Source organism: Poecile atricapillus, chromosome 30 (assembly GCF_030490865.1).
Source record: "Poecile atricapillus isolate bPoeAtr1 chromosome 30, bPoeAtr1.hap1, whole genome shotgun sequence".
Taxonomy (NCBI): Eukaryota; Metazoa; Chordata; class Aves; order Passeriformes; family Paridae; genus Poecile; species Poecile atricapillus.
The window spans coordinates 1,642,781-1,662,834 of NC_081278.1; the positions used below are offsets into that span (position 1 = coordinate 1,642,781).

Consider the following 20,054-nt stretch of genomic DNA (forward strand, 5'->3'; position numbering starts at 1 on the left):
CACATAACCCTTGTTGGCACTAAAATAAAGGTACATTATTGTTGTTGTGATTTCAACTGAAATCCCTTGTGTCCTTTTTTGCACTCTGAGTTCAAACGAACTTCTCGCAACTCCCACTCGCGTTAGCGAATCATGACATTTAAACTGGAGTCACGGACAGGATTTCTGACAGACAGAAGGAGCTGCAGGTTTGTTGTGCAGTCTGTATTAGGGGAAGGACGTTTTGCTCCAGTTGCACCTAGCCCGACACTCCCAAAAGAGTGAGCGGTGTCTAGAAAGCAAGAGGTGCGACTTGAATTTCCTGCAAACTGCACACACCGAGGTGAAAAGCACCCCACGCTCACTTGACGGCTCTGTCTGCAGAATTTCGCAAAAGATCTCTTAGTGCAAAAGGGTGGGACTGGTTTTGTTGTTGTGTGTATGAGCTTTGACTGCTTGGTGTAGCAAAGAGACAACCAGAATTTTAAACTGAAAGAGTGCCTCCCAAGCAGATTTGTTCTTTTTACCCATACAGGGAAGCAAAAAGTTGTGTGTGTGTGTGTGTGTGTGTGTGTGTGTATAATTTAAGTTTATACCTCCCTGTATTGATTTTTCCCTTTGTAAAAATGACTGAAAACGGCAGTGCAGAAGTTAAAGCTGCATTTTATGCATGTTATGCTTTGTTAGCAAAACACAGTGCCAGACCTCCAGGAGGGAAAAGTTGGTGCTTAGTAATTGGTTTAATTTGGAAAATGTGATTGATAGAGTATGTTTTTTTTACAACATGAAACAGAATTTAAACTGGGCAAAAATAAAACTATACTCTGCTCAGTTTTGGGAGCTTGTCTTACAGCAGCTCTAGAAACTCGCTTTAAGTGAAGAAGTGAGGAAAGAAGTATAATAGACTCCCTCTAAAACCTAGTTAAAATTTTGCAAGAACAATCGGATGAAGAAAGGAGTAAGGTCAATCTGTTGTGAGTAGCCCTCCATGATAAATATTCAAAAAATGCTGACTTGCTAAAAGAAACAAGAGAGGGAAACCCCTCTCATTAATCAAATTTACCCTCCAAAGGAGCTAACTTGGATAAAATTGTGGGGAACACTGGTGTCCTAGTTTGAAACCTCTAATTAAAACAGAATATAATTATATCAGTGATAAGGATCTTGATCTGCATATAACCATGAAAAAGAAAAAAAAAAATAAAGAAAGAAAAAAGAAAAAAAGGGAGTACAGGCGTCTGCCTCACAAGTCAGAGACAGAATACATATTCCGAGTGTCTCTCACTGAAGGAGATCAAATTCGATTGAGAGAACGGGAATCCAGTGGGTACTGGGGACATGGAATCTTCTTAACAGCAGGAAACAGACGTAACCCATGGTCCCTAACTCAGCACACAGCTTATTGGGCAGAGGGGCTTCACTCCTTGGAAAGGGGGGGACGCTATAGCTATAGTGAGTACCCCCAACCAACTACTGGAAAACATTCACAAAGCTGCCTGCTCACAAATGATACACAAAAGAAAATTAATTGTTGGTTATGAATCACCAATGTTGTTACCTGTGAAAACTGAAATGATGACCTCTTTGAATTCAAGGCCTTCCAGAATCACTTAAACCTACAGCAATTTTTCTCAAAAAAACCCCCAAAAACCCATAGCAGCTATAACCCTTTTGGGTAGACTAGATAGATTCCTTGGAAATCCGACTGATTGACCGGGTTCCACTGATCCTGGGTTTACTCCCTTCACCACCCCCTCTCAGCTGACAGGTTCACAACTGCGTTCTCCTGCTAGGAAACATAAAATGTGGACATGGAGCAAAGTTGCAAAAGAGCTAATTAATTACTGTAGAAATTATGAACCTGTAAAAATCCCAGAAGAAAAATCAGAGAAAGGAAAGGGTGTTAGATACATTGGTTCTCTTAATGAAAACCCAGAAAAGAGAAAACAAATCTCTAACCACCAGCACTGGTGTTCACTAAGGATAAAGAAGAGGGTCCCCAGAAACATAATGGATGACTTATCACTTAAAAGTAATTTCTAATTGGCACTGTCCCAAGTTCATTGTATCCAATGCCCCACTGTATAACCCAGTACACCTCCACAGGCTCTGGGCTGTGAGCCAAAGCAGTCTCCTTCTCAGCTTCTGGGAGTGGAGCCCAAACAGCCTCAGGATCAGGGAAACTGGTAACTCTATGACTTGGTTCTAGAAGACAGGTGTCTGCTAGGGAGAGCAGGAGCCTCCCTTGGGATGAAAGAATGTAAACCCCCTCCCTCCGAATTATTATAATTTTGAAATCAAGGGGCTTTCAGGCAGAGATCTGGGCATAGGAATAACAGTTCTTTACTAGTATAACCAGGCAAACAAACAACAATAACTACAGCAATAACAAGAACACAGAACCAGGGACCCCGGGACAGCCTTCTCGGCTGAGATGGGATGAAGGAGAGGCTTTGTTTCACAAACCCCCTTGGACAGTCAGTCCCAGTGCTCCTGCAGGGCTCCGAGGAAACAGTCGGCTGGAACAGCAGGGATGAGCTGAGATCCTGGGCTGGTGGATGAGGTGGATCAGCAGCTCCGCGGAGGTGCCTGGCAGGACAGGGGTTGCGAGGCCACCAACGAAGAGGGGAGAAGGAGAAGAAGCAGCAGCTCCGTCTGGGTGATGGCAAAATTCCCTTCTCTCCACCGCAGCTCCGCGACCCGGAGACGAATGTGTTTCCCCAAAGCCGAAGAAAGCCAGCCAAAAACTGTCCCCACCCTCCTTTCCTGCCCCCTTCCCCCCAGCCAAAAACTGTCCCCACCCTCCTTTCCTGCCCCCTTCCCCCCCTGGGCCTGGCCACTTATCAATCACCCACTAAATACCCACAGTTAGGTTGTCATTTTTACCCATTAGCAGCTAATGGGTAAAAATTCTACGGGCAGGCCAGAACAACAAAACAAAACAAAAAAACCCACCTAACCCTCAACTTGATTCCACCCATGGCTGCTGCTGGGTCCAGAGATTTGGTGAGATAAAGCTGAGCCAGAGCTTCAGCATCTCTCCCATAATGACAGAATCACAGAATGCCTTGGCTTGGAAGAGACCTTAAAGTTCATCTCATTCCACCCTCAGCCATGGGCAGGGACATCTTCCACTATCCCAGGCTGCTCCAAGCTCCATCCAACCTGGCCTTGGACACTTCCAGGGATCCAGGGGCAGCCACAGATTCTCTGGGCAAGCTCTGATCTCTGCCCAGGTGAGCAGGGACAGGATCCGAGGGAATGGCTGGAGCTGGGCTGGGGCAGGGCTGGGCTGGAGATCAGCAAAAGCTTCTTCCCCCACAGGGGGCTGGGGCACTGCCCAGGCTCCCCAGGGAATGGGCACGGCCCTGAGGCTGCTGCAGCTCCAGGAGCCTTTGGCCAGCGCTGCCAGGGATGCACAGGCTGCGATTGTTGGGGTGTCTATGCAGGGCTGGGGGCTGGACTCGATGATCACAATGGGTCCCTTCCAGCTCAGCCCCTTGTGCAATTCTCACCCTTTGGCTCAGCCTTTGTGTCCCCTCGAGGCGCTGTCAGAGCTGATGGGGTGGGGCAGGAGCGGGGCAGCCCCAGTGTTCTCCTGGCAGTGACACCACAGCTGGGGCAGCCCCAGTGTTCCCCTGGCAGTGACACCAGAGCTGTGGCAGCCCCAGCGTTCCCCTGGCAGTGACACCACAGCCGGGGCAGCCCCAGCGTTCCCCTGGCAGTGACACCATAGCCAGGGCAGCCCCAGCGTTCTCGCCCTGGAGATGCTCCAAGGGAAGCATCCAGAACCGTGTCCAGTCAGCGGAACTGAGCGGCCACTGAGCACCCCCGGCCTGGGCTGCTGTGGATTCCTCTGCAGACAGCTCAGGGAAGGTCCCCTTGGCCACCTGCACAGTGTCACACACAGTTACAGAGCTCTGCCCAGAGCTGCCAGCAGGAATCAATCAAAAAAAAATTAAAAAATTAAAACCACAAAAAAACAAGAAAAAGAGGACTCCTCCCAGCAGATCCTTTCCATCCTTCAGTTTTCACATCTGCATGTGCACAAGACCTGGGGCTGCAAAAAATGAGGCTATATTGGCACATTTGCAGGAAAAGCAGGTTTAGGACAGGTTATCAGCAGAACTGTTCTCAGCTGGGTGAAAAAGGCCCCTTTGGCAGCTGCAGGGCCATTGAAAATGCACACCCTCAGGCCATGGGGGAGAAAAGGGCTCTGAATTCCCCTTCCTTGACACACAAACCCTGCTCCCAAGCTGCTCCCCACACAGGATTCTACTGGAAGACTGTGAAAAGCTGAGAGTTGACTCTGGCTTCTCCATGTTCCGTGTCCTAAAGTGCCTGGGAGAAGAAATTTAGGGTCAACTCCACTGGCACAATCCCTCCTGGCCCAGGGCACAGTGCCAGGAAGGTCTTTGCTCCTCCCTCGGCCCTCCCTGAGGAGGATGGCAGGGCTTGCAGGTTTATGGCATTTGTCCTTGCTGCCCCTCATGTCCCGCTACCCCACAAAGAGCCCCGAGCCACCCGTGAGGGACAGGCCCTGCTGTGCCAGGCCTGGGCTCAGGGCTTGGCCTTTCTGCTTCCTCCAACCCAGCCAGGGCTTGCTCAGCATTGCAGTTCCCTGTGCTGTGCCCCAAGTTTGCTCGGCCCCTGCTGGAAAGGGACTTGAGGTACCTCAATCCCCTCGGGCAGTGCATGGGAGAAAACAACAAACTTCCCAGGAGGGGGGAAACAAACTTTTACTTGCAAAACTTAGAGAATGAAGTACTCGGGAAATCATAAAGTGACATGGAATTACAGTAAAGCACTTCACAGAGCACTGACTAAGCAAACTCTAACCTGTCCAACTTCAAGTTATACAGATTTGGAGAAAAGGAATTCAAGAGAAGAGAGAGGGACAGAGATCCACAGTCAGCCTTGGATCCAGCGCCATCTCAGCTGCTGTGAGCTCCAGGGCTGTGGCAAATGTCAGTGTCTGTAAGAGACGCTTTCGGGGTGTGGACGTTCTGGGACACAGCAGAGACCTCTATAATCAAGTTAAATGTTAGTAGTTTATTTCAGGGCATGGGGGAGAGAGAGAACCTGTTAGGAACCAGCAGACAAAGCTCAAAGCAGGCTCAGAGGGAACAATACAAAAGGGAGTAAAATATGAATACATGAGTTCAAGACTTAAGATAGCTAAGAAAGAGAGTAACAGAACAGAAGTGAGAGAGCTGGGAAAAGAGCATAAAGAAGAGAAGTAAAAAGAGCAGGAAAAAGAGTGTAGAAAAAGTGAGGCAAGAGAGACAAGAGAGCATAGCAAGAGTGAAGCAAGAGAGACCAAGAGCAAGCAAGAGAGCATAGCAAGAGAGCGAGCTCTCCTTTACAATTGCTTATATAACCTATACATTGAATATTTTATTCCTTCACTAACCAATCTTTCTAAGTATGCTAATACAGTAACATTTGTGTGTGACCTATAAAAATCACTGCTTTTGCATATTTTTAGTTATCTCAGGGTCCTTCAGACCTTTCCTTATAAGGCTGGGAAGAGGGGTCTTAGCTTAGTTTTATTGGGGGAAAGAATGTGTTCTGGCATACCAGACCAGCTTCTTTGAATTATTCAAACTGTTCTTTTATTTGTATTTCTTCCTTAGCCTCTTTCTAATTCTACCTTCCCAACAAGTGTCACACCTGTGTCACAGCCTCACCTGCTGTGGTTCCTCTCCCAGGTGGGGTTTTTGGGGTGCCAGGGGCTTGGCAGCCACTTTGGGGCTGGAGCAGAAGGTGCAGTGCCTGGGCTGGGGCAGTGACTGCACCACCCATGCAGAACTTGTTCTGCCCCCCAAACACACCCTGGAGATATCTGAGGCCATTCATCATTTCTCTGCTCTCCAGCACCAAGGCAACGCACTCTGGCTGCAGCTCTGAGCTCATGCCCATGGCAACTACCCCTGACAATGTGGCTCCATGGATCTGCTCTCAGGAACCCCCCAAGAGCTGGGAAATGCCCCAAAACTGCCTCAGAAATGTGGGATACCCCAAAATCTCTTCAGGAATGTGGAATATCCAAAAACTCACTCAATAATGGACACGCCCTCCCTTCATCATTCCCAAACTTTGGCTGTCTCATTGCAGGCCCCACCCCACATCCCCAGTCCCAACCCCAACCCATCCCATCCCTGCTGGACATCAAGACCCCCTTCCCAAGCCTGATTTCCCCCATTTCACACCTCCCAAACTCCATCACACCTATCCTGCCCCACCCAATGCCCATGTCACACCCCTGATCTGCATCCCACTTTACCCAATCCCCTTCCAACCCCATTCCACCTGATGCCTTCAGAAGGCTGACCTAGAACAGAGGCTAGACAGAGTTAAGAATAAAGTTTATTAAAAGGCCTTAAAGGATACACCTTGGGCAGTACAAGAGCCTGCCCAGGGCTACACCCAAAATGGACCAAAAATGGTCAAAAAAAACCCAACAAACCAACTCATCACGAGGTCTCAGATTTTTAGAAGTTTAGGTCCATCTGGATATTGGGGTTCATGGTCCAATTATAGCTTCAGATGATGAAGTCCTGTCCTTGTTTTCTCTCTTCAGTCCACCCTTGTTTATGCTTTTAAGCCTGAAACTTGTAATGATTGTCCTTGGTATCAAGCTAGAAAAGGAAATGTTTTGTCTACCTACTCTGTGAAGAGAGCTCAGTAACAAAACAGGAAGTTCAAAAATACAAACCTAGACAGTGCAAAATATGAAAAATATGGAAGCTTAAACTTAAGGCATCACACCCTGAGGGGTTGTGGAATCCAATAGTTTTGAGTGGCACTGTGCAGTTTTCAGTGGCATTGAGTGGTTTTGAGGTGACAGATAAAACTCTCGTTGCTTTGAGTGCCAAAAAATGGAGAAAACTCCACCAAATAGCTCCACAAGCCCCAAGTATTTCCCTGAATACCAGATTACCTTAAAGCACTAGTAAACTGTGAGGCTCTAGATGCCTTTGATGAATTTGTAGACTTTCACCCCAATTTTGTGTGTTTTAAAGGGATGAAGATGAATCAAAAGATAATCGGAACAAAACAAAAGGACCACCAGCCCAGTGTCTTCCCAACACAGATCACTGGGAACGTGGGTCATCAGGGTTCTGCCCAACGTGGGTCCTCTGATGGGGGATGGAGTTGGGGCAGCGCACAAAGCTCTTCCTGCACTTGGGGCACTCGCAGGGCTTCCCTTACCGGTGCCTCTGTTGGTGTCTGGTCAAGTTAGAGCTCTGGGTGAAGCTCTTCCCACACTGGGGGCACTTGTAGAGCTTCTCCCCGGTGTGGCTGCGCCGGTGGGTGATGAGGTGAGAGTTTCGCTTGAAGCCCTTCCCGCACTCAGGGCAGCGGAAGGGCCTCTCATCTGTGTGAATCCGCTGGTGCACGAGGAGAGTGGAGCTGATGCGAAACCTCTTCCCACACTGGAGACACTCAAAGGGCCTCTCCCCAGTGTGGATCATCTGGTGAACGGTCAGCTGGGACCTCTGGCTGAAGGTCATCCCACATTCCGCACACTCATAGGGCTGTTCCCCAGTGTGGGTCCTCTGGTGGATGGTCAGGTGGGAGCTGTTTCTGAAGCTCTTCCCACACTGGGGACACTCGTAGGGCCTCTCTCCAGTGTGGATCCGCCGGTGCCTGACAAGGGTGGAGTTGTGCTTGAAGCCCTCCCCACAGTCAGGGCAGCAGAAGGGCCTCTCATCTGTGTGAATCCGTTGGTGCATGAGGAGATGAGAGCTCCTCTGAAACCTCTTCCCACACTCAGAACACTCGTAGGGCCTCTCCCCAGTGTGGATGCGCTGGTGACGGATGAGTTCGGAGTTGCAGCTGAAGCCCTTCCCACATTTGCCACACTCATAGGCCCATTCCCCAGTGTGGATCATCTGGTGGCGGATCAGTTTGCTGCTCCGGCTGAAGCTCTTCCCACACTCCAAGCACTTGTAGCGCTTCTCCCCATCCTGAAGCTGCTCATGGACCACCAGCTCAGAGCCCCGGCTCGATCTCCGGCTGCCTTCCCGGCACAGGGTGGGTCTTTCCTCCTCAGAGCACCCAGGGCTCGGTATGGATCCCCTCCTCCTGTGGGATCTCTGAAGCTTTTCCTCCCCATTGGATTCCTGGAATGTGGAGCTGCTGAAGACAGCCTCTTCCATGAGGTTTTGCTGTGAGGATTTGTCCTCCCTGGTCTCCATCCTAAGTTCCTTGTCTGGGGGAGGAAGGATAAGGAGAGGATGGGATTTGCCTCTGTGCCAGAGGGAAGGGGAAGGAGATCCCCCCAGTGCGTCCCCGGCAGGATGGTATCGGCAGCGGGGTTGTCCTGCAGCTGGGGGCCATGCTGGGCTGGGAGATGGAGCAGGAGAGAGGGGGAAAAGGGCACTGACTTCCTCCTCACCTGCCTGGGTGTTCTGGGGCATCTTCCTCTTCCTCACAGCGTCCTTCTCCATCCAGACAAGGTTTGTGATTGGGAAATCCTGGTTTGGGAGAAAACAAGGAATGAGCACAATGAGTTTGAATGTCTCTTGGCCCAAGTCCCTCTCTAGAAGCCACTGGATATCTGAGGTGTGTTGAATGAAAGGAAAGGTGTTTGCTAAGGAAGGCAGAAACCTCCACTGAAATTGATAAAAATGTAAGCAACAACACCCTCCGAATTATTATAATCTTGATATCAGCGTGCTCTCAGATATAGATATAGGAATATGAATATTTCTTTACTAAAGAAAGAAAAATGAAAATGCAGCAGGACAAAAAAAAACCAACAAAAACCAACAAAAACAACAAAAAAAACAACAAAAAAACAACAAAGAAACAACTCACTGAGAGAATCAGAATACAACCTGACACCCTGTTGGTCAGGGTGTTGGAAGCAGTCTGATTAAATGGTGGCTGCAGTCTGCATGGAGTGACAGATGTGGTTCTGGTGAAGCAATGATCCCATAGAAGGCTGTAGCTTACCTCTGAAATTCCGGTGCTGTAGATGGGTCTTCTCTCTCCTCTGGGATACAAGTGGAGAAAGACTGCCTGTGGTGTTCTGATGCTCAGATTATATCTAGGCAAGAATGTTTGGCTCCTCACCCTGGGTGGAGCATCTCACAATGGAATGATGTAATTTTATCAGTCATGCTGTGAGACTCAATGGCCCATTACCAGAAGCTATCCCCCTGGGGGGAGGATGGGTGGTGGGAGAGATAAAGAACACTGCCCCACCCAGTTTTAACAGCTGGCTCATTAACAGAAGACATCCCCCCCATTATGAGGGATGGGTGATGAAAGAGATAATGAAAACTGCCCCACCTGGTTTTAACAGATGGTGATAGAATGCATACTTTTGGTTACATCTTGCATTGTAACCCAAGACATGGGGTCCATAAAAATTTTACACCACCAAAATTCAGCCCTGAAAATGCCTTCCAGGAGTTCCCCATCTCTGGTCTCCCTCCTTTGGTGTTCAGGGTTTCCTCCCTGTCCCAGCTGCTGGGGATCACGCTTTTACTGGGGGTCCCCTGTCTACTCGGTCCCTGACCTCTTCAGGCTGCTGGGAGTGCCAGGAATTTGAAATGTTCCCCCTATTTCTATCTTCTCACTTAGGGATGCTGGTACCCCCCAGTATCCCCCCAAGGGGCATTTTCCACTCAGCTCTGGAGCTCTTCATTCTCCAAACATCCTCCCCAAAAAACCCAACCCCTGAGGGACCCCTCAGGATATCTGGGCCGAGCTCCCCCTCCCCAGGCACCTGCCGGATTGGGGGGTGGGGGATGATGATCCCACAAGTAGGGGGCTATGAATTCAGGGAGTGCTCAACCTCGTGGTTCCTTCTATTTTTCCTGATCCACTTTTGTCCCTCCTTCAGGCTGAAGAAGCTGCTCAAGGAGTCAGAAGCAAAACTCCAAGACCCTTGGAGCTTCAGTCGGCCCCACTGAGGACAGGGACTGCCAAAGGCTCCCCAGGCACTGGTGAGAGCAGATCCTGGAGGCCAGGATTGCCGGGAGCCAAAGGCTCTGAGCAGGGAACTGCAATGCTGAGCAAGCCCTGGCTGGGTTAGAGGAAGCAGAAAGGCCAAGCCCTGAGCCCAGGCCTGGTACAGCAGGGCCTGTCCCTCACGGGTGGCTCAGGGCTCTTTGTGGGGCAGTGGGACATGAGGGGCAGCAAGGACAAATGCCATAAACCTGTGTGACACTCCAGATCCTTATGGTACCAAGGGGCCAGTGGGACACTGTGGGAAGTTGTGGAACCAAGGGGATCATTTTGGCACTCTTGGGCCCATAGAACCAAGGGACCAGTGGGACACTCTGGAGCCTTATGGAAACAAGAGGCCACTGTGAGTCTGCAGGGCTGTAACACCCCAGAACACTTCAATGCTGGTGGTAACCAAAGGTTCCTGTGCTTGAATTTAGTGCACAGGAGGAACACCAACCAGATATTCTCAGAATGGACAGATGCAAAGAATATTCTTGGTAGGAAGGGACCCACAAGGACCATCAAGTCCAACTCTTAAGTGAATAGCCCCACAAGGATTGAACCCACAACCTCGGTGATGCTGGCACCATTCTCTGACCAACTAAGCAAAAAGATCAAAATGATACAAAATTTAACTGGCAGAATATAGACAATCATGGAACTATGGCAAAGGGTTTAATACAACATCCAACTGAACATACAACTCTTACCATAGCATTAAGTTTACTAACTTAGCTCATTTAAGCTAAAAAGTGTTAACCCTTAAGATTTTGGGTAACATTAAGATATCCAAAAATGTTCCAGGTACGTAGGATAAGAAGGAGATAAAAAAGAGACCAGAAAGACAGAAGATATACAGAAAAGCATTTCCAGGATGATCCCAGTCACTCCCAGTACAATCGCAGTCACTCTCATGTATGAGCTATTGCACCCAGTCACTCGCAGTATGGTTCCAGTCACTCCCAGATCCTCCCAGCATGATTCTAGTCATGGCCAGAGTGACTTCCTGTCACTCTCAGGATGGGCCCAGTTGTTCCCAGTCACCTCCAGCATGCTTCCAGTCACAGCCAGCACCTTTCCATTCCATTTGCTCCCAGTAGGATCCCAGTTAGTTCCACTAGGATCCCAGTATGACCCCAGCATGGGCACAGCTGCACCCATGATTATCCAGTGTGGTTCCAGTTGCTCCCATTTACCTGCACTGTGGTTTCAGTCTCTCCCTGTCTATCCCAGTCACTCTCAGTCACTCCTCAGGTGCTTCCAGCCTGATCCCAGTTGCTCCCAGCCACTCCCAGTCACCCTGAGTGCAGTTACAGTTGCTGCCAGTATGGTCCCAGTCTTGCCCAGCATGGCCCAGCTGCTCCCACTGTGTTCCTGGCAGGATGCCAGTTGCCCTCAGCATGGTTCCAGTTGCTCCCTGTTCCTCCCAGTGTGATCCCAGTTGCCCCCAGTTGCCCCCAGTATAGTCTCTATCTCTCCCCAGATGATCCCAGTTGCACCCAGTGCAGACCCAGTCACTCCTACTTGCTCCCAGTTGTTGGCAGCACAGGGTCCCAGTTGTCCCCAGCACAGTTCCCATTGTTCCCAGTGTGTTCCCAGTCATCCCCAGTACGGTCACAGACACCCCCAGTATATCCCAGTTGCCCTCAGCATGTCCATAGCCATTCCCAGACACTCCTAGTAATCCCAGTCAAGTGCTTCTTATCCCAGTATGATCTCAGGCCCAGTACATCCCAGCTGAGCATTCCCTGAATTCACAGCCTCCTATCCATGGGATCGTCACCCCACCATCCCACAGGTGACTGGGGAAGGCAAGCTCGGCCCAGATATCCTGAGGAGTTCCTGGGTTGGGTTTTTTTGGGGGGGGGGAAGTTTGGAGAATGAAGAACTCCAAAGCTGAGTGGAAAGTGCCCCTTGGGGGGGACATTGGGGGTTCCCAGTGGCTGCTGCTGGCAGAGGCAGCCTGGAAGAGCAGAGCTCTGTGACCCCCAGGACCCCAAAGTGGGGAGCCCAGAGAGGAGGAGAGCCGCAATTCGCAGGACCCTCAACAGCCTGGAGAGGGGTGTGTGGGGTCGGGGTGTCTCGACAGACCCCCTGCACCCCCAAGAAGAGAATAAGGAGAGCAGGGACCCTGGGACCCCAAAAACTTCCAGCATCCCTAAGTGTTGAGATGGAAACAGGGGAAACATTTTAGATTCCTGGCACTCCCAAAAGCCTGAAGAGGTCAGGGACCAAGTAGACAGGGGACCCCCAGTACACACTTGACCCCAAGGAGCTGGGACAAGGAGGAAACCCTGAACACCAAAAGGGAGAAAACAGAGATGGGGAACTCCTGGAAGGCATTTTCAGGGCTGAATTTTGGTGGTGTAAAATTTTTATGGACCCCATGTCTTGGGTTGCAATGCAAGATGTAACCAAAAGTATGCATTCTATCACCATCTGTTAAAACCAGGTGGGGCAGTTTTCATTATCTCTTTCATCACCCATCCCTCATAATGGGGGGGATGTCTTCTGTTAATGAGCCAGCTGTTAAAACTGGGTGGGGCAGTGTTCTTTATCTCTCCCACCACCCATCCTCTCCCTAGGGGAATAGCTTCTGGTAATGGGCCATTGAGTCTCACAGCATGACTGATAAAATTACATCATTCCATTGTGAGATGCTCCACCCAGGGTGAGGAGCCAAACATTCTTGCCTAGATATAATCTGAGCATCAGAACACCACAGGCAGTCTTTCTCCACTTGTATCCCAGAGGAGAGAGAAGACCCATCTACAGCACCGGAATTTCAGAGGTAAGCTACAGCCTTCTATGGGATCATTGCTTCACCAGAACCACATCTGTCACTCCGTGCGGACTGCAGCCACCATTTAATCAGACTGCTTCCAACACCCTGACCAACAGGGTGTCAGGTTGTATTCTGATTCTCTCAGTGAGTTGTTTTTTTGTTGTTTTTTTTTGTTGTTTTTTTGTTGGTTTTTTTTTGTCCTGCTGCATTTTCATTTTTCTTTGTTTAGTAAAGAAATATTCATATTCCTATATCTATGTCTGAGAGCACTTTGATATCAAGATTATAATAATTTGGAGGGTGTTGTTGCTTACATTTTTATCAATTTCAGTGGAGGTTTCTGCCTTCCTTAGCAAACACCTTTCCTTTCATTCAACACACCTCAGACATCCAGTGGCTTCTAGAGAGGGACTTGGGCCAAGAGACATTCAAACTCATTGTGCTCATTCCTTGTTTTCTCCCAAACCAGGATTTCCCAATCCCAAACCTTGTCTGGATGGAGAAGGAGGCTGTGAGGAAGAGGAAGATGCCCCGGGACACCCAGGCAGGTGAGGAGGAAGTCAGTGCCCTTTTTCCCCTCTCTCCTGCTCCATCTCCCAGCCCAGCATGGCCCCGGCTGCAGGACAACCCTGCTGCTGATACCATCCTGCCGGGGACGCACTGGGGGGATCTCCTTCCCCTTCCCTCTGGCACAGAGGCAAATCCCATCCTCTCCTTATCCTTCCTCCCCCAGACAAGGAACTTAGGATGGAGACCAGGGAGGACAAATCCTCACAGCAAAACCTCATGGAAGAGGCTGTCTTCAGCAGCTCCACATTCCAGGAATCCCATGGGGAGGAAAAGCTTCAGAGATCCCACAGGAGGAGGGGATCCATACCGAGCCCTGGGTGCTCTGAGGAGGAAAGACCCATCCTGTGCCGGGAAGGCAGCCGGAGATCCAGCCAGGGCTCTGAGCTGGTGGTCCATGAGCAGCTTCAGGATGGGGAGAAGCGCTACAAGTGCTTGGAGTGTGGGAAGAGCTTCAGCCGGAGCAGCAAACTGATCCGCCACCAGATGATCCACACTGGGGAATGGGCCTATGAGTGTGGCAAATGTGGGAAGGGCTTCAGCTGCAACTCCGAACTCATCCGTCACCAGCGCATCCACACTGGGGAGAGGCCCTACGAGTGTTCTGAGTGTGGGAAGAGGTTTCAGAGGAGCTCTCATCTCCTCATGCACCAACGGATTCACACAGATGAGAGGCCCTTCTGCTGCCCTGACTGTGGGGAGGGCTTCAAGCACAACTCCACCCTCGTCAGGCACCGGCGGATCCACACTGGAGAGAGGCCCTACGAGTGTCCCCAGTGTGGGAAGAGCTTCAGAAACAGCTCCCACCTGACCATCCACCAGAGGACCCACACTGGGGAACAGCCCTATGAGTGTGCGGAATGTGGGATGACCTTCAGCCAGAGGTCCCAGCTGACCGTTCACCAGATGCTCCACACTGGGGAGAGGCCCTATGAGTGTCTCCAGTGTGGGAAGAGGTTTCGCATCAGCTCCACTCTCCTCGTGCACCAGCGGATTCACACAGATGAGAGGCCCTTCCGCTGCCCTGAGTGCGGGAAGGGCTTCAAGCGAAACTCCCACCTCATCACCCACCGGCGCAGCCACACCGGGGAGAAGCTCTACAAGTGCCCCCGGTGTGGGAAGAGCTTCACCCAGAGCTCTAACTTGACCAGACACCAACAGAGGCACCGGTAAGGGAAGCCCTGCGAGTGCCCCAAGTGCAGGAAGAGCTTTGTGTGCTGCCCCAACTCCATCCCCCATCAGAGGACCCACGTTGGGCAGAACCCTGATGACCCACGTTCCCAGTGATCTGTGTTGGGAAGACACTGGGCTGGTGGTCCTTTTGTTTTGTTCCGATTATCTTTTGATTCATCTTCATCCCTTTAAAACACACAAAATTGGGGTAAAAGTCTACAAATTCATCAAAGGCATCTAGAGCCTCACACTTTACTAGTGCTTCAAGGTAATCTGGTATTCAGGGAAATACTTGGGGCTTGTGGAGCTATTTGGTGGAGTTTTCTCCATTTTTTGGCACTCAAAGCAACGAGAGTTTTATCTGTCACCTCAAAACCACTCAATGCCACTGAAAACTGCACAGTGCCACTCAAAACTATTGGATTCCACAACCCCTCAGGGTGTGATGCCTTAAGTTTTAGCTTCCATATTTTTCATATTTTGCACTGTCTAGGTTTGTATTTTTGAACTTCCTGTTTTGTTACTGAGCTCTCTTCACAGAGTAGGTAGACAAAACATTTCCTTTTCTAGCTTGATACCAAGGACAATCATTACAAGTTTCAGGCTCAAAAGCATAAACAAGGGTGGACTGAAGAGAGAAAACAAGGACAGGACTTCATCATCTGAAGCTATAATTGGACCATGAACCCCAATATCCAGATGGACCTAAACTTCTAAAAATGTGAGACCTCGTGATGAGTTGGTTTGTTGGGTTTTTTTTTGACCATTTTTGGTACATTTTGGGTGTAGCCCTGGGCAGGCTCTTGTACTGCCCAAGGTGTATCCTTTAAGGCCTTTTAATAAACTTTATTCTTAACTCTGTCTATCCTTTGTTCTAGGTCAGCCTTCTGAAGGCATCAGGTGGAATGGGGTTGGAAGGGGATTGGGTAAAGTGGGATGCAGATCGGGGGTGTGACATGGGCATTGGGTGAGGCACGATAGGTGTGATGGAGTTTGGGAGGTGTGAAATGGGGGAAATCAGGCTTGGGAAGGGGGTCTTGATGTCCAGCAGGGATGGGATGGGTTGGGGTTGGGATTGGGGATGTGGGGTGGGGCCTGCAATGAGACAGCCAAAGTTTGGGAATGATGAAGGGAGGGCGTGTCCATTATTGAGTGAGTTTTTGGATATTCCACATTCCTGAAGAGATTTTGGGGTATCCCACATTTCTGAGGCAGTTTTGGGGCACTTCCCAGCTCTTGGGGGGTTCCTGAGAGCAGATCCATGGAGCCCCATTGTCAGGGGTAGTTGCCATGGGCATGAGCTCAGAGCTGCAGCCAGAGTGCGTTGCCTTGGTGCTGGAGAGCAGAGAAATGATGAATGGCCCCAGATATCTCCAGGGTGTGTTTGGGGGGCAGAACAAGTTCTGCATGGGTGGTGCAGTCACTGCCCCAGCCCAGGCACTGCAGCCCCTCCTCCAGCCCCAAAGTGGCTGCCAAGCCCCTGGCACCCCAAAAACCCCACCTGGGAGAGGAACCACAGCAGGTGAGGCTGTGACACAGGTGTGACACTTGTTGGGAAGGTAGAATTAGAAAGAAATTATAAATATGACTCCTTAGCCAGAGAGGCTAAGGAAGAAATACAAATAAAAGAACAGTTTGAATAATTCAAAGAAGCTGGTCTGGTATGCCAGAACACATTCTTTCCCCCAATAAAACTAAGCTAAGACCCCTCTTCCCAGCCTTATAAGGAAAGGTCTGAAGGACCCTGAGATAACTAAAAATATGCAAAAGCAGCGATTTCTATAGGACACACACAAATGTTACCGTATTAGCATACTTAGAAAGATTGGTTAGTGAAGGAATAAAATATTCAATGTATAGGTTATATAAGCAATTGTAAAGGAGAGCTCGCTCTCTTGCTATGCTCTCTTGCTTGCTCTTGGTCTCTCTTGCTTCACTCTTGCTATGCTCTCTTGTCTCTCTTGCCTCACTTTTTCTACACTCTTTTTCCTGCTCTTTTTACTTCTCTTCTTTATGCTCTTTTCCCAGCTCTCTCACTTCTGTTCTGTTACTCTCTTTCTTAGCTATCTTAAGTCTTGAACTCATGTATTCATATTTTACTCCCTTTTGTATTGTTCCCTCTGAGCCTGCTTTGAGCTTTGTCTGCTGGTTCCTAGCAGGTTCTCTCTCTCCCCCATGCCCTGAAATAAACTACTAACATCTAACTCGATTATAGAGGTCTCTGCTGTGTCCCAGAACGTCCACACCCCGAAAGCGTCTCTTACAGACACTGACATGTGCCACAGCCCTGGAGCTCACAGCAACTGAGATGGCACTGGATCCAAGGCTGACTGTGGATCTCTGTCTCTCTCTCTTCTCTTGAATTCCTTTTCTCCAAATCTGTATAACTCGAAGTTGGACGGGTTAGAGTTTGCTTAGTCAGTGCTCTGTGAAGTGCTTTACTGTAATTCCATGTCACTTTATGATTTCCCGAGTACTTCATTCTCTAAATTTTGCAAGTAAAAGTTTGTTTCCCCCCTCCTGGGAAGTTTGTTGTCTTCTCCCATGCACTGCCCGAGGGGATCGAGGTACCTCAAGTCCCTTTCCAGCAGGGGCCGAGCGAACTTGGGGCACAGCACAGGGAACTGCAATGCTGAGCAAGCCCTGGCTGGGTTGGAGGAAGCAGAAAGGCCAAGCCCTGAGCCCAGGCCTGGCACAGCAGGGCCTGTCCCTCACGGGTGGCTCGGGGCTCTTTGTGGGGTAGCGGGACATGAGGGGCAGCAAGGACAAATGCCATAAACCTGCAAGCCCTGCCATCCTCCTCAGGGAGGGCCGAGGGAGGAGCAAAGACCTTCCTGGCACTGTGCCCTGGGCCAGGAGGGATTGTGCCAGTGGAGTTGACCCTAAATTTCTTCTCCCAGGCACTTTAGGACACGGAACATGGAGAAGCCAGAGTCAACTCTCAGCTTTTCACAGTCTTCCAGTAGAATCCTGTGTGGGGAGCAGCTTGGGAGCAGGGTTTGTGTGTGAGGGGAGGGGAATTCAGAGCCCTTTTCTCCCCCATGGCCTGAGGGTGTGCATTTTCAATGGCCCTGCAGCTGCCAAAGGGGCCTTTTTCACCCAGCTGAGAACAGTTCTGCTGATAACCTGTCCTAAACCTGCTTTTCCTGCAAATGTGCCAATATAGCCTCATTTTTTGCAGCCCCAGGTCTTGTGCACATGCAGATGTGAAAACTGAAGGATGGAAAGGATCTGCTGGGAGGAGTCCTCTTTTTCTTGTTTTTTTTGTGATTTTAATTTTTTAATTTTTTTTTTTAATTGATTCCTGCTGGCAGCTCTGGGCAGAGCTCTGTAACTGTGTCTGACACTTGTCTGTGGCACTGTGGGGGTGGCCAAGGGGACCTTCCCTGAGCTGTCTGCAGAGGAATCCACAGCAGCCCAGGCCGGGGGTGCTCAGTGGCCACTCAGTTCCGCTGACTGGACGCGGCTCTGGATGCTTCCCTTGGAGCATCTCCAGGGAGAGAACGCTGGGGCTGCCCTGGCTATGGTGTCACTGCCAGGGGAACGCTGGGGCTGCCCCGGCTGTGGTGTCACTGCCAGGGGAACGCTGGGGCTGCCCCGGCTGTGGTGTCACTGCCAGGGGAACGCTGGGGCTGCCCTGGCTGTGGTGTCATTGCCAGGGGAATGCGGGGGCTGCCCCAGCTGTGGTGTCACTGCCAGGGGAACACTGGGGCTGCCACAGCTCTGGTGTCACTGCCAGGGGAACACTGGGGCTGCCCCGGCTGTGGTGTCACTGCCAGGGGAACACTGGGGCTGCCCCGCTCCTGCCCCACCAGATCAGCTCTGACAGCGCCTCGAGGGGACACAAAGGCTGAGCCAAAGGGTGAGAATTGCACAAGGGGCTGAGCTGGGAGGGACCCATTGGGATCATTGAGTCCAGCCCCCAGCCCTGCATAGACACCCCAACAATCGCAGCCTGTGCATCCCTGGCAGTGCTGTCCAAAGGCTCCTGGAGCTGCAGCAGCCTCAGGGCCGTGCCCATTCCCTGGGGAGCCTGGGCAGTGCCCCAGCCCCCTGTGGGGGAAGAAGCTTTTGCTGATCTCCAGCCCAGCCCTGCCCCGGCCCAGCTCCAGCTGTTCCCTTGGGTCCTGTCCCTGCTCACCTGGGCAGAGATCAGAGCTTGCCCAGAGAATCTGTGGCTGCCCCTGGATCCCTGGAAGTGTCCAAGGCCAGGTTGGATGGAGCTTGGAGCAGCCTGGGATAGTGGAAGATGTCCCTGCCCATGGCTGAGGGTGGAATGAGATGAACTTTAAGGTCTCTTCCAAGCCAAGGCATTCTGTGATTCTGTCATTATGGGAGAGATGCTGAAGCTCTGGCTCCGCTTTATCTCACCAAATCTCTGGACCCAGCAGCAGCCATGGGTGGAATCATGTTGAAGGTTAGGTGTTTTGTTTTGTTTTGTTTTGTTGTTCTGGCCTGCCCGTGGAATTTTTACCCATTAGCTGCAGAGACAACGTCACTGTGGGTATTTAGTGGGTGATTGATAAAGGACAAAGAGTGGCCGGGCCCAGGGGGGGAACGGGGGCAGGAAAGGAGGGTGGGGACAGTTTTTGGCTGGGGGGAAGGGGGCAGGAAAGGAGGGTGGGGACAGTTTTTGGCTGGGGGGAAGGGGGCAGGAAAGGAGGTTGGGGACAGTTTTTGGCTGGCTGTCTTCGGCTTTGGGGAAACACATTCGTCTGTGGGTCCCGGAGCTGCTGCGGTGGAGAGAAGGGAATTCCGCCATCACCCAGACGGAGCTGCTGCTTCTTCTCCTTCTCCCCTCTTTGATGGTGGCCTCGCACCCCCTGTCCTGCCAGGCACCGCCGTGGAGCTGCTGATCCACCTCATCCACCAGCGCAGGATCTCAGCTCGTCCCTGCTGTTCCAGCTGACTGTTCCTCAGAGCCCCACAGGAGCACCGGGACTGACTGCCCGAGGGGGTTTGTGAAAACAAAGCCTCTCCTCCATCCCGTCTCAGCTGAGAAAGCTGTCACGGGGCCCCTGGTTCTGTGTTCTTGTTATTGCTGTAGTTATTGTTTGTTTGTTTGCCTGGTTATACTAGTAAAGAACTGTTATTCCTATGCCCAGATCTCTGCCTGAAAGCCCCTTGATTTCAAAATTATAATAATTCGGAGGGAGGGGGTTTACATTCTTTCATCCCAAGGGAGGCTCCTGCTCTCCCTAGCAGACACCTGTCTTCTAGAACCAAGTCATAGAGTTACCAGTTTCCCTGATCCTGAGGCTGTTTGGGCTCCACTCCCAGAAGCTGAGAAGGAGACTGCTTTGGCTCACAGCCCAGAGCCTGTGGAGGTGTACTGGGTTATACAGTGGGGCATTGGATACAATGAACTTGGGACAGTGCCAATTAGAAATTACTTTTAAGTGATAAGTCATCCATTATGTTTCTGGGGACCCTCTTCTTTATCCTTAGTGAACACCAGTGCTGGTGGTTAGAGATTTGTTTTCTCTTTTCTGGGTTTTCATTAAGAGAACCAATGTATCTAACACCCTTTCCTTTCTCTGATTTTTCTTCTGGGATTTTTACAGGTTCATAATTTCTACAGTAA

General features: G+C 50.6%; 1 pseudogene; it reads right to left on the minus strand.

The window, feature by feature from the left end:
• Positions 1 to 20,054, minus strand: part of LOC131589807 (uncharacterized) — a 583,542-nt pseudogene that overhangs the window by 127,895 nt on the left and 435,593 nt on the right.